We start from the raw sequence: 11578 nt of genomic DNA, 5'->3' as shown, positions 1-11578 counted from the left end.
AGAACTAACCAAGACCTGAAGGCAATATATATTAACAAATGCAGTGCTCATTTATGTTTCGTGGGAGGTAACAGATGGTTAAAGTAACCAGACTCTCACCCGTAGATCTGGTCCCGGTGGTGTTTCAGGGAGTCAGGCACAGTGTGGCCGTAGTGTGGCGGAGGAAGTGACCTCATGTAGTCTCCCACAGGCATGGCGTCAGAGCCTGGGTAGTGCACCAACTCCTCATACTAGATATGGAGAGACATGATAAGACAAATTTAAAAGATTAGACATTGCCTGAGATGTGCAATGTGTGTGGGGGGGATTTATTATGATGTACAAGTATGTAGGCTACAGGATTGACAGTACATTTGAGTATGTGAGTTAGCGCTAGGCTGTTTGAAGTCGCTGCTAATTGTATCTCCTCCTTAATAAACACTGGATGCGGGGAGGCTTTGATGTGCGATTTTTCAGAGCGCCAAGCAACATTCACCCAGGGACATAAACTCCAAAGAAAAAAACTTTCCAGCTGATTTATAATTAACAGCCTTACATACAAATACATAAAGTCATCCAGCCTTCATTTATACTAATTAGGTGGTTTTACAGTCAGCTTTCTGATTAATGCTGTAGTCAGATAAATCAGAAAAAGACTTACACAATGTTTTCAGAATAATCAATAATAAGAAAAAAACGGTTACTTCTCACTGCACAACTATAAATTTAATTTTAACAATTTCCAATCACCTATTATTGAGATGGAAGTTGCATTAATCATTACTAATAGCATTACTTAATGAAAGCCACCTCTGCGAAGTACATTCTAACTAAAAAAGAAAAAAACATATTTAAGCCTCTGTAAATAATCAGGATTTTCTGTAGCATATAAACTCCATATTTACATGTGTGATATACTTATTTCTCCATATGTGTTTTCACCATGGCATGAAACATTTCATTTGGCTCTGAAGTTGCAATATTCTCATGTTCATGGTCTTGAAAATATTTCAAATGAATATTTTGCTATGAAAAAAAAATGTAACTAAATATTTAGGACACTGCAATTCATAATAAAATTAATTACACAAAAAGACATTCGGAGCTAAACTTAAGTATGCCTACTATAAAGATGGACAATGTAAGAATTTAAAAATATGTAAAACACATAAACGTGCAGCACATCCAAAGTCTTGAATGTGATCAATTATGTTAGTATCGTAGCACTTTATAATAACTTCATTTAAGTAATTAACAGACATCATATAATGCTTAACAGAAAAATAACATTTGTGAACCAATGTTTGATTATTTTTCTTTCTATTGCCAGAAACATAATCAAACTTTGATGAACATATTTGATTGGTAATCACATAATGATTAGTAGTGTAAATGATCAAAGTTATTATAGACAAACGACAACCAATTAAAAGCAGTAGAGTTTCAAGCAAACTAAATAGAATTAAACATGAACAGAATGTATGTCATTTTGTATGCTGCAGCGTTGCTTTTTCTAAAGAAAACAGAAATCAGTAATGTGTACTTCACAAGCTTAAAGGTGCAAACGTAATGTAGAAGATCATAGAAAATTAAATATTTGTCTGACTTACCAATATCAATTTTTAGTGATGGCAATTTTTTTTTACTTCAAATCTAACAGGCTTTTACAGGCAATAAAAAAATACCAATCAGGTGTACTTCACAAGCTTAAAGGTGCAAACGTAATGTAGAAGATCATAGAAAATTAAATATTTGTCTGACTTACCAATATCAATTTTTAGTGATGGCAATTTTTTTACTTCAAATCTAACAGGCTTTTACAGGCAATAAAAAAATACCAATCAATATAAAATGTCATTGAATTTCCTGGATCATTTGAGGACACATGAGGACAAATATCGTGGGGACAGATAAAAGAGCTTATATTTGAGATTGAACCGACCGATGCCAAATTAACAGGATCATAATTATAATTTGTAAGTAGACAGAAAGCAACAAGATTTTCCATTTGGCCGCTCACTGTAGCACAAAAGTTGACCTACTTACCGACTTCATCTGCCTTACTAGGGCATGCTATTTTCCTACACTACTCCATCTGATGTTTGCCTTTTATTGCTTTTCTGAATACATATAATTGATCATAATAAAGATAAAACTGAGTAGCTGAGTGTATAAGCACCTTTGTGAACTTAGCTGTCTTTCAAGTAAATGTAAGCCTACATGAAAATAAATAAATGAAAGTTTAATGATAGCCTACTTTATACTATTTAAATGCACATTACCTAATGAGCATCAATTAAGCATCGCATAATGGAATAATGTTTATTACTGACTTGGACGCTGGATTGGAAGTTATTATAAAGTGTCAGCCAAAAAATCTAACAATTACAAAATAAGAATTCATTTTTGGACTCTAGACTAGGCTACACACTGCTTGCACATCTCAATAGTTATCATCTTTAGTTATGCTTGCGTGTTACTCAATTTGTTTTTTGGTATCCACATGATAGCATCCTTTTCATCAAAGTAGCAAAAAAAAATGCACATTACCTAATGAGCATCAATTAAGCATCGCATAATGGAATAATGTTTATTACTGACTTGGACGCTGGATTGGAAGTTATTATAAAGTGTCAGCCAAAAAATCTAACAATTACAAAATAAGAATTAATTTTTGGACTCTAGACTAGGCTACACACTGCTTGCACATCTCAATAGTTATCATCTTTAGTTATGCTTGCGTGTTACTCAATTTGTTTTTTGGTATCCACATGATAGCATCCTTTTCATCAAAGTAGCAAAAAAAAATGGACCTGGAAATTAAAGGGAAAAACAGGACCTACCCTCTTCTCCATGCGATACGGAAGCCGAGCTCACACACTCACTGACGGATGACAACACACACCAGAGCGCCAGATAAGACACACTCTCTACGAGAACTAAAGCATAAAAAACATTGAAGAAAACTAAGCATGCATTGTAACACAAACGTTTACTGATACCATATTCAAATTCTGGTCCAAAAGCATTTGGGGCATCATAAAATAAATGCGAGCACATATGAGAGTAGTGGATAAGATTGCTTTTCACTTTAAAAGTATCCACCAAAATAGCAGCTTAATAAGTGTTCTACAGTGAATGAGAAATGCCTATAATAATATTATATTATACACATACTAAATGAATAACAAATTATGTATCCGCGTAAATGTTGTGGTTATGGAAATTGGGTTATATTATGGATATGATGAGAAGGCGTAAAGATACCCCACCTTAATAAGAATGTAGCAGCAGAAGCGTGGGCCGGGCCGAGTATCCAGCATTAGCGGCGCGTTTGAGATGATGTCGCGTTCTTTCCGTTCTATCCGCGACGCGTTGGGCTCAAATGCGTCTCTCCACAATGAGCGATGAAGCTTTAAACCAGAAAGAGAGAGAGAGAGATGGAGACTGGGAGTTGTTTAGGGGGTCAAAACACAACGGGGTCTCTCACCCCCACCTCCTTATCACACACACTCGCGCATTTTACACACACACACACACTCACACTCGCGCATTACACACACACACACACTCAGACATCACACACACACACACTCGCGCATTACACACACACACACACACACACACGCGCGCGCATTATACACACACACATACACACACACACACACATTACACACACACACACACACTCACACATCACACACACACACTCGCGCATTACACACACACTCACACATTACACACACACACACACTCGCCACACACACTCACACACACTTTACACACACACACTCGCGCATTACACACACACACACGTACACACACACTCGCGCATTACACACACATTACACACACACACACTCGCACATTACACACACACTCACACATTACACACACACACACACACTCGCGCATTACACACACACACACACACACACACACTCGCGCATTACAAACGCATAAGGCTTTCGTTTTATCTGAAGGACGCTCTCTTCCTCTCTCTCTCGCTCTCTCTCTCTCTCTCTCTTACACACAAACCGTGCTTACATTACGTGGTTCAAAAATCATCTTGTCTGATTATAGGTTGGCTATCATGTGCAGCAGATCTGTTTTGAAGCATGCACTGGTCAATTTACACACATGCGTTATTCTCCACAGCATACGCGTCACATCATATTCTACACAATACCACCAAAAAGTACTTGTAGACTTATGCCGCATTTTAAAACGCATTATATCAAAAATATACCAAAACAAGTGGCATCTGCAAACACGCGATAGACCTTTTCTCAGAGCTAACTTCTCAGCCATCTTTGCATATTAAACAACTGGTGTCAAGGTGAATTTAGAGTGGATGAAGACAGTTACCATTAAGTTTTCCAGGTTAACATAACATTTAATAACCAGAATGAGTCAAAATCCTACATTTAAAATAGAGTGTGAAATTAGTATCATGATCACCACCCTCCTGAGGGGACAGTAAAAGTTGTAAGTGTCTGTGTAAGAATATAAAAGATTTACATGAATGAATGAAGGATCACATAGGCCTAAATAAATAGGTTGAAAAACTTCTGAGCTGTAATTTCATTTGCATTTAACCCTAACTCGCAACAAGAAGTTACAAGCATCAGAATCAGCAGATTTTCTTGTTTAAATTGATCAAATTGTTCAATTTGTTTGCTGTTTTAAAATATATTTCACACACAACTCACTTTTTTGTAATAAAACACTTCAAATGAAACAAGGTGAATTGGGGGAAGGGATTACGAAGAAAATCATTAAACAAAATAAATGTGTTACCTGATGTCCATGTTTTCATTAGTGTTACAACCAATCCCACCCAACTATTACAACTCACCCGGCTGTGATAGGATGTAACAACTGCACTTAAAAGTAATGAAAAAAATGTAGGAATAATTGAAGATAACTTCACCTTAAATGTGAGAAAATATTAAAAGGTTAGAGATATACTGTACACGGTGCAAAAAACAATAAATAAATAATACAAAGTTACATTTCCAGACTACAGCAAAAAGTGTTACATTTCCAGGTGTCCTCTATACAACTGTAAAAATGTAACACCTTCTAAATTTCTTATAATTAAATATTTGCTTGAAAGGTAAACTTCCTTTGAAATAAATGCAGCGTGACAACTAAAGCATTAGCATTCATTTGTGTTTCTTAAGTGTCAAAATAATTCCGGGGGACCACTTTATGCAGCAGAAAGTAGAAAAGAAATAAGAAAAAAATGCAATGATGTTGCAATCAGCTGATAATGCTAATTGCCAATTAAACTTACCATAATAAATAACAACCATTACCATGTAATTGTTTTAATTGCAGGGCAAATTACAGCAATATGTTTCTGTTATTTATGACTCTTATCTTTGAACCAGTAATAGGGTCTGTTGTATGCAGAAAATGAACTATCCTTTTAGTTTCCACACTTAATAAATCCATAATAAGACCAATGATCAATTACATAATGATGGTAGGTTGTAACTGAAAGACTGTTTTTCAAGACAGGGTATTTTTTTAGATTGGACTGGGGCAAGTTGTCACACGTGTTCTATATAGTTGTATACAACTTTATACAATGCATTCATTACAATATGCCGAAAGCACTTATTTTTGTTTCATAATTGTTTTGCTGCTTAAAGTTGAAAAGCCATTAAATAGCCTATAAAACATTTTAAATATAGGGTGTGTGTTACGTGAATGAAAACGATGGCCTTTAAATATATACCAAGTGGCATAACAATCAGTTAGAGCAACCTGTAAAAGGAAAACGTGGTCTTGTGTTGTAAATCACCACTAAATAACATAATAATAACATAATAATTATTCCACACGTCCCCTGAACTCTTCTCCCGCAGAGCGAGCCCTCAACAGGCGGCCAGGACTTCAATCACCGCGGCCCTCTCCAGCGCCCTGCGGCCGGACCGACGCGCTCGGTGGGCGGCGTGACATAAGCGAGGCAGAGGATCAGGCGATCTTCGGCCTTTCAACACCATGGGAGGGCACTGGCCAACAGAGATGATCATAGCTAAATAAAGGCATTAACAGCGGAACAACAGAGATTGTAAAGACGCTCAATGGAGCAACGCCCTTTGAATGCGGCCTTTAATCGGGTATTTCCACTTGTAATGCGTTGTCATTTCATACGCAGACAAAATGCCTTATAACTATTGCAACGCCTGCTATACGATGACTTTTTAAATAATTCAGATAAATAATAATAAATATTTTGTCAGGGATACTCTCAAATGTTGTGTGAAATCACTTGTTATAACATTCTAGGGCTAGATGCAAACATTTTATACATACAGTAGGTATGCAATATAGTCAGTTGACTGTTGCCATGCTGTGTTTCACATTAATTGTGTGTTTTTGTGGGAGTAAAATTGAGGGCAGGTTGTTTTTAGAGAATAAGCTCATTAGTATTGTGGTGCGAGGCAGGTTAGTGTGATTTTTTGTTTAATGTGGCTGTTTGTCACTTCCTCTCAAATTGTGAATGTTTGTTTAGGGACATTTGTCACAGTGTGTCTGTGAGTGTGCATGCCATGTGAGAGACATTCAGTCATTAGTCAAGGCATCAGGAGCCGAAAAAGTGACTATTTTAGATGCAACAAAACTCTCTCACTCACTCATTTATGCACTGTGTAGGCTCATGATGTTTAATATTAATCCAGAGCTTATTGATCGTATGGTCCTACATTTAAAGTTTATGATGCTAACGAACTGACCTCACAAATTAACATCCCAGCAACCTCACACAGTCTCTTAGGCCTGACCTTTGACATCTGGATCTACATCTGCTGCTGTGAGCATTGTGTATCCCTGAGGGAGTCATTCTCTGGTGTCCGTTCACCCTAAATCCTCAGGTCAGGATCTCTCTGTCAACATTTTTGGTGCCTTTTTATGCTTTTTGTTACTTCTTTATATCCCTGCTCGTGTTACATGCGCTTTGAAAGTTTGATTTCAGTAATAGTTTGTCTTTTAAAATGTCCTGTAAACAATTTGCGAAGTCAGACTAGACGAACTAGATGATGAGATTGTAGCACGTGTACATATTAATCAATTTACACTTGGCTTTGGCATTGTGCGCATCCTCCGAAATACAGAGGTGATGTGCGACATGCATTTAATCCTTCAAATATTCAATTATGCATTGTGTCATGCACACAGCTAAAGATTGTAGCCCTCCTAAAAAAAAGATTGATGTTAAATGGAAACATACAAACATACTGCATGCCTAGGATGAATCGCTTATGGTGTAGCCTTCTCTTTTTGGAACTGGCTGATACAGAACAAGATATTTAAATAATTTACATTTGATAATGTTTGTATTACCCAATGACAAAGCTTTTGGTATATATTGTAACTGGCACATACTACAAAAGCCTGTAAACATAATGTTTAAACATCGAAATGTTGTTTGGTTGTGTGCATCTGCAGAAAAGTTTGCTTGTGTTGGCAGCTCAGGGATGACACAGTTGACATGACTGTTAACTCTAATGGCCAGCGTAACCCTGACATGCAGCAGGTAAGTGCAGTGCAGCATGGAACATCAAAGACATATAATCAAAGCCTATAGCAGTGAGGCAACAACCAAAGAGGGAGGTAAAAAGAGAGAGGGAGAGAGTGCTTTTTTATGAGCATGCGCCTCTCCAGTTACTTTGTCGTCTGGCCCAGCACCCATAAATATTCTTTCACTTTTTCGATTTTTCACATCAGGCCTCTCATGAGTGCCATATATGAGTTCACCCCTGCCTGAACTTTGTCTGCAATGTTTACCTCCTATGTTTCTTGAGTGCAATAAAGCTGAATATTTTTCTTAATAACTTTTAAACAAAATGAATCACTATAAATGATTATTATTATTTATTGGTGTTTGGTAAGGCAAGCATCACTGTTGCTCATTCTGAAGATTTAGGCTTGCTGGCAAAACAAAACAAAAATCACAAATATTTAAGGAGAAATCAGAATGTCACATACTGATAAAGAACCCAAAGACACTGAAGGGACCATAAAAACCCAGGGATGGTTTCTTTTGACTTGGGCCATTATACAAAAAAAAAAAGTTCACCTAAAAGTGCTAACAACTAAAATCTCTCAAAAAACGTTATTTAACATCACAGAACCAACCAACAAACCAATTTTAAATCAGGTATTTAAGGTATTTACACTACGTTTAAGGTATTTACACTAATACTAGGTAATACACTCTTAAAAATAAAGGTTCCGGGTTTCACAGCGATGCCATAGAAGAACCAGTTTTGGTTCCCCAAAGAACCTATCAGTGAACAGTTCTTAAAATAATATTTTTTTTTCTTAGTGTGAAGAACATTTGAATAATTTAAAGAACCTTTTACCACTGTAAAGAACCTTATGTTGAATGAAAAGTTTCCATGGGTGGTAAAGGTTCTTTGTGGAACCATTGATGCCAATAAAGAACCTTTATTTTTAAGAGTGTAAATGCATTTTACTACATTTTGGTGTAAACAACACTAGCAGCTAGCAACATCCTATATCATCCACCCAGAAACTGCATAGCAGCATGCTAAAAGCCACTCAGAACTCTTTAGCATCTGCATAGCAATTCATTGCAGCCCATTTTTCGCAATTTTTAAGAAGAGATTAGAGTTTACTTGTATATTTTGTTCAACGGTCAAAATTTTCCCTTTTCTTTATTCTTCTGTTTTGTGTGTGTGTGTGTGTGTCTGGTTCTTGTTTGTTCATTTTTTCACCACATTTGGGAGCAAAGAAGCCACCATGGCAGACTTTCCTGTCTTTCTCTTCATCCTCAACTCTCACAATCTCTCCCCCTCTTGTTCTTTTTCGCTCTCTCTCCCTCCGATGGTCTTCTTACAGATGGAGATTAACTCCGAGCCCGAGCTCCATCCGTTTCCCTGACTGTTTGTTATTAAAGAGATGGATGGTGGCTTGCAGTGTCAGCCCGACACAACCGCAATTACAGCAGGGCCCATGATAGATAGAGGGAAAGAGGGAGGAGGTGGAGAGAAGAAGATAGAGAGAGAGGCATCTATCACGCCCCTTAATCTACCTGTCACTCCGGGGGGAGAGGCAGGAGAACAGCGTGTGGGGAATGAGTGAAAGAGAGAAATAAAGAGGAAAGATTTTGGTCTGGCTTATCTTGCAAATAGTTCTGCTTTGCTTTGACTTCTCTTTAATTGCAGGAAACATGTAAAATATTTTTAATCACAATCTTAATATTATACATTCACATACAATTATGAGTAGGAATCTGAAGGCTCAGTTTAGATATTTGGTGATTTCTTCATAAGGTCACTAAATGCAAATAATGACACAACTAAGATAGCAACATAAACAGGCTTACCAACTTTTAAAATGGAGAAAAAGCTTTTCATATACAGTACATACACACGTTCAATATACATATATATACTTTCCATACACGCATTTATGTATTTGAACTGCAAAAAAATGTCCACCCATTTGGATTGCACAGTTTTTAACATAAATTAATAAACTTAATGTGATCCATATTTGTCAGTCATACATCAATGAAACAGTTAAGAAACAGGCACAATTTCTGCACTGCAAGAAAATAAAAAATAAATCGTTGCATGGATTATTATTAACTATTTGCATCCATTTTATTTTTTATCTATTTTATTTGAATTTATTCAAATGGCTGAGGATCAGCATTCTTCATTGTGAAAACAAAGGAATCTGAAGGCTCAGTTTAGATATTTGGTGATTTCTTCATAAGGTCACTAAATGCAAATAATGACACAACTAAGATAGCAACATAAACAGGCTTACCAACTTTTAAAATGGAGAAAAAGCTTTTCATATACAGTACATACACACGTTCAATATACATATATATACTTTCCATACACGCATTTATGTATTTGAACTGCAAAAAAATGTCCACCTATTTTGATTGCACAGTTTTTAACATAAATTAATAAACTTAATGTGATCCATATTTGTCAGTCATACATCAATGAAACAGTTAAGAAACAGGCACAATTTCTGCACTGCAAAAAAATAAAAAATAAATCGTTGCATGGATTATTATTAACTATTTGCATCTATTTTATTTTTTATCTATTTTATTTGAATTTATTCAAATGGCTGAGGATCAGCATTCTTCATTGTGAAAACAATTACATGTAATCAGTTAAAACATGTAAAATACGGTTAGCTGTGGAACAACCAGTATTCAATTAGTTCTCAAATCAATGAATCCTTACCTGCTTCATTAATGTGTGACTGACAAATATGCATCACATTAACTTTATTAGTTTGCATATGTTAAAAATGTGTAGTACAAATGCAATTCAAATACTTAAATGTAAAAAAAAATGTATATTTAAAATTTAAGTATTAGAGTTTGTGCATTCAAACAAACTACAGTATTTTTGCACAAATTAATATGACAGAATCATGCAAAATTGGGAAAATGCCAACATGGAAATGCTATGTGTTGTGTAGTGAATTACTGCCTGCCAAGAGCAATACGAAAAGGAAGAGACATATTTATAAACCAAAATTGTCAATTTTTGTAATTTATGTATGAAAAGGTTCAAAACTTTGTTGTGATGTAAATGCGGATTTATGATTATCAGCCTAAAGCATAGTCTACTTTGCAAGTAGAGTGTCCGCAAAGTGCCTTAACTCTTTCCATCATACAGAATGAACTCTCAGTCACACTTGCACATATTCAAGCTCAATGCATTACAATCAGCTCTTTTAACATGAAGTGAAAGGGAATAATTCACAATTAAGTTTTTGCCACTTTTGTTTACAGACAAATGAAAAATGATATGTAAGAATGAAGATAGCAGAACGGTTGAACTGGATCTGGAAACGTCAAATTATAGCATAAACAATAAAGCTCAACATGTCTTAACACAGGTGCTAAACGCATGGCATCGTTTCAGTGGATATGATGGTATATCTTGATACAGTGACAACTTTTTCATGACTTCATGATATGCCCTCAGACAATCAGCTAAACAGACACAGACACACCTGCAGTGAATCCAGCTCAGCGTGTAACGTATGTGCATAAGTTTTCTGTAATGCAATACAGTTTTTCTTTTCCAGTGCTGCAAAAATGTTATGAAAAATCCAAGGTTCTCCCGTTTCCTGCTCTCCCTCTCATCAGTCCAGAGGAGTGAAGGATGGGGTGGAGGGATTAATACTCTTCCGCTGGCCACCGAGATGATGGATGGACAGATGTGGAGAAGGACAGAGAGAGGTAAGAGAGAAGGCCAAGGGAGGAACGCTAAGCCAAGTGCTCGATAAATCTAATGGAAGGTCTGCTTTGCATCAGGCACTGACAGACTGTTGCAGAGGTGTTATGATGAATGACTGCTTTACTGCTTGCTGATTGGACTGAATTGCATGTTTTTGCTGTATGTGAGCTCTCAAACTTTCGTCTTTGCACATAGCGTTTTACTGTGGGAGTTTATGAGTGTACACTGATTTTATGAAGGACCTGCTGACCTGGGAACAGTTGTTATTTGAGGAGGGGTTTGAAATGGGGCTGCAGTGTTTGAAGTTGTCAGCCAAAAGAGAGAGAGAGAGAGAGAGAGAGAGA

At 36.4% G+C, this 11578-nt stretch overlaps 1 long non-coding RNA gene across 1 annotated transcript; it reads right to left on the bottom strand.

The window, feature by feature from the left end:
- Positions 1–105: 105 nt before the first annotated feature.
- LOC107567265 (uncharacterized) lies at positions 106–3499 on the bottom strand. Its single transcript, XR_001606617.1, has 3 exons — positions 3252–3499; positions 2823–2918; positions 106–230 (listed from the first exon to the last, which is right to left on the bottom strand). It is a non-coding gene; the product is annotated as an uncharacterized lncRNA (long non-coding RNA).
- Positions 3500–11578: the final 8079 nt, after the last annotated feature.

The sequence above is a fragment of the Sinocyclocheilus grahami genome, unplaced genomic scaffold, assembly GCF_001515645.1.
Source record: "Sinocyclocheilus grahami isolate Dianchi unplaced genomic scaffold, SAMN03320097.WGS_v1.1 scaffold1138.1, whole genome shotgun sequence".
Taxonomy (NCBI): Eukaryota; Metazoa; Chordata; class Actinopteri; order Cypriniformes; family Cyprinidae; genus Sinocyclocheilus; species Sinocyclocheilus grahami.
This window is presented reverse-complemented; position numbering and strand designations above follow the sequence as displayed.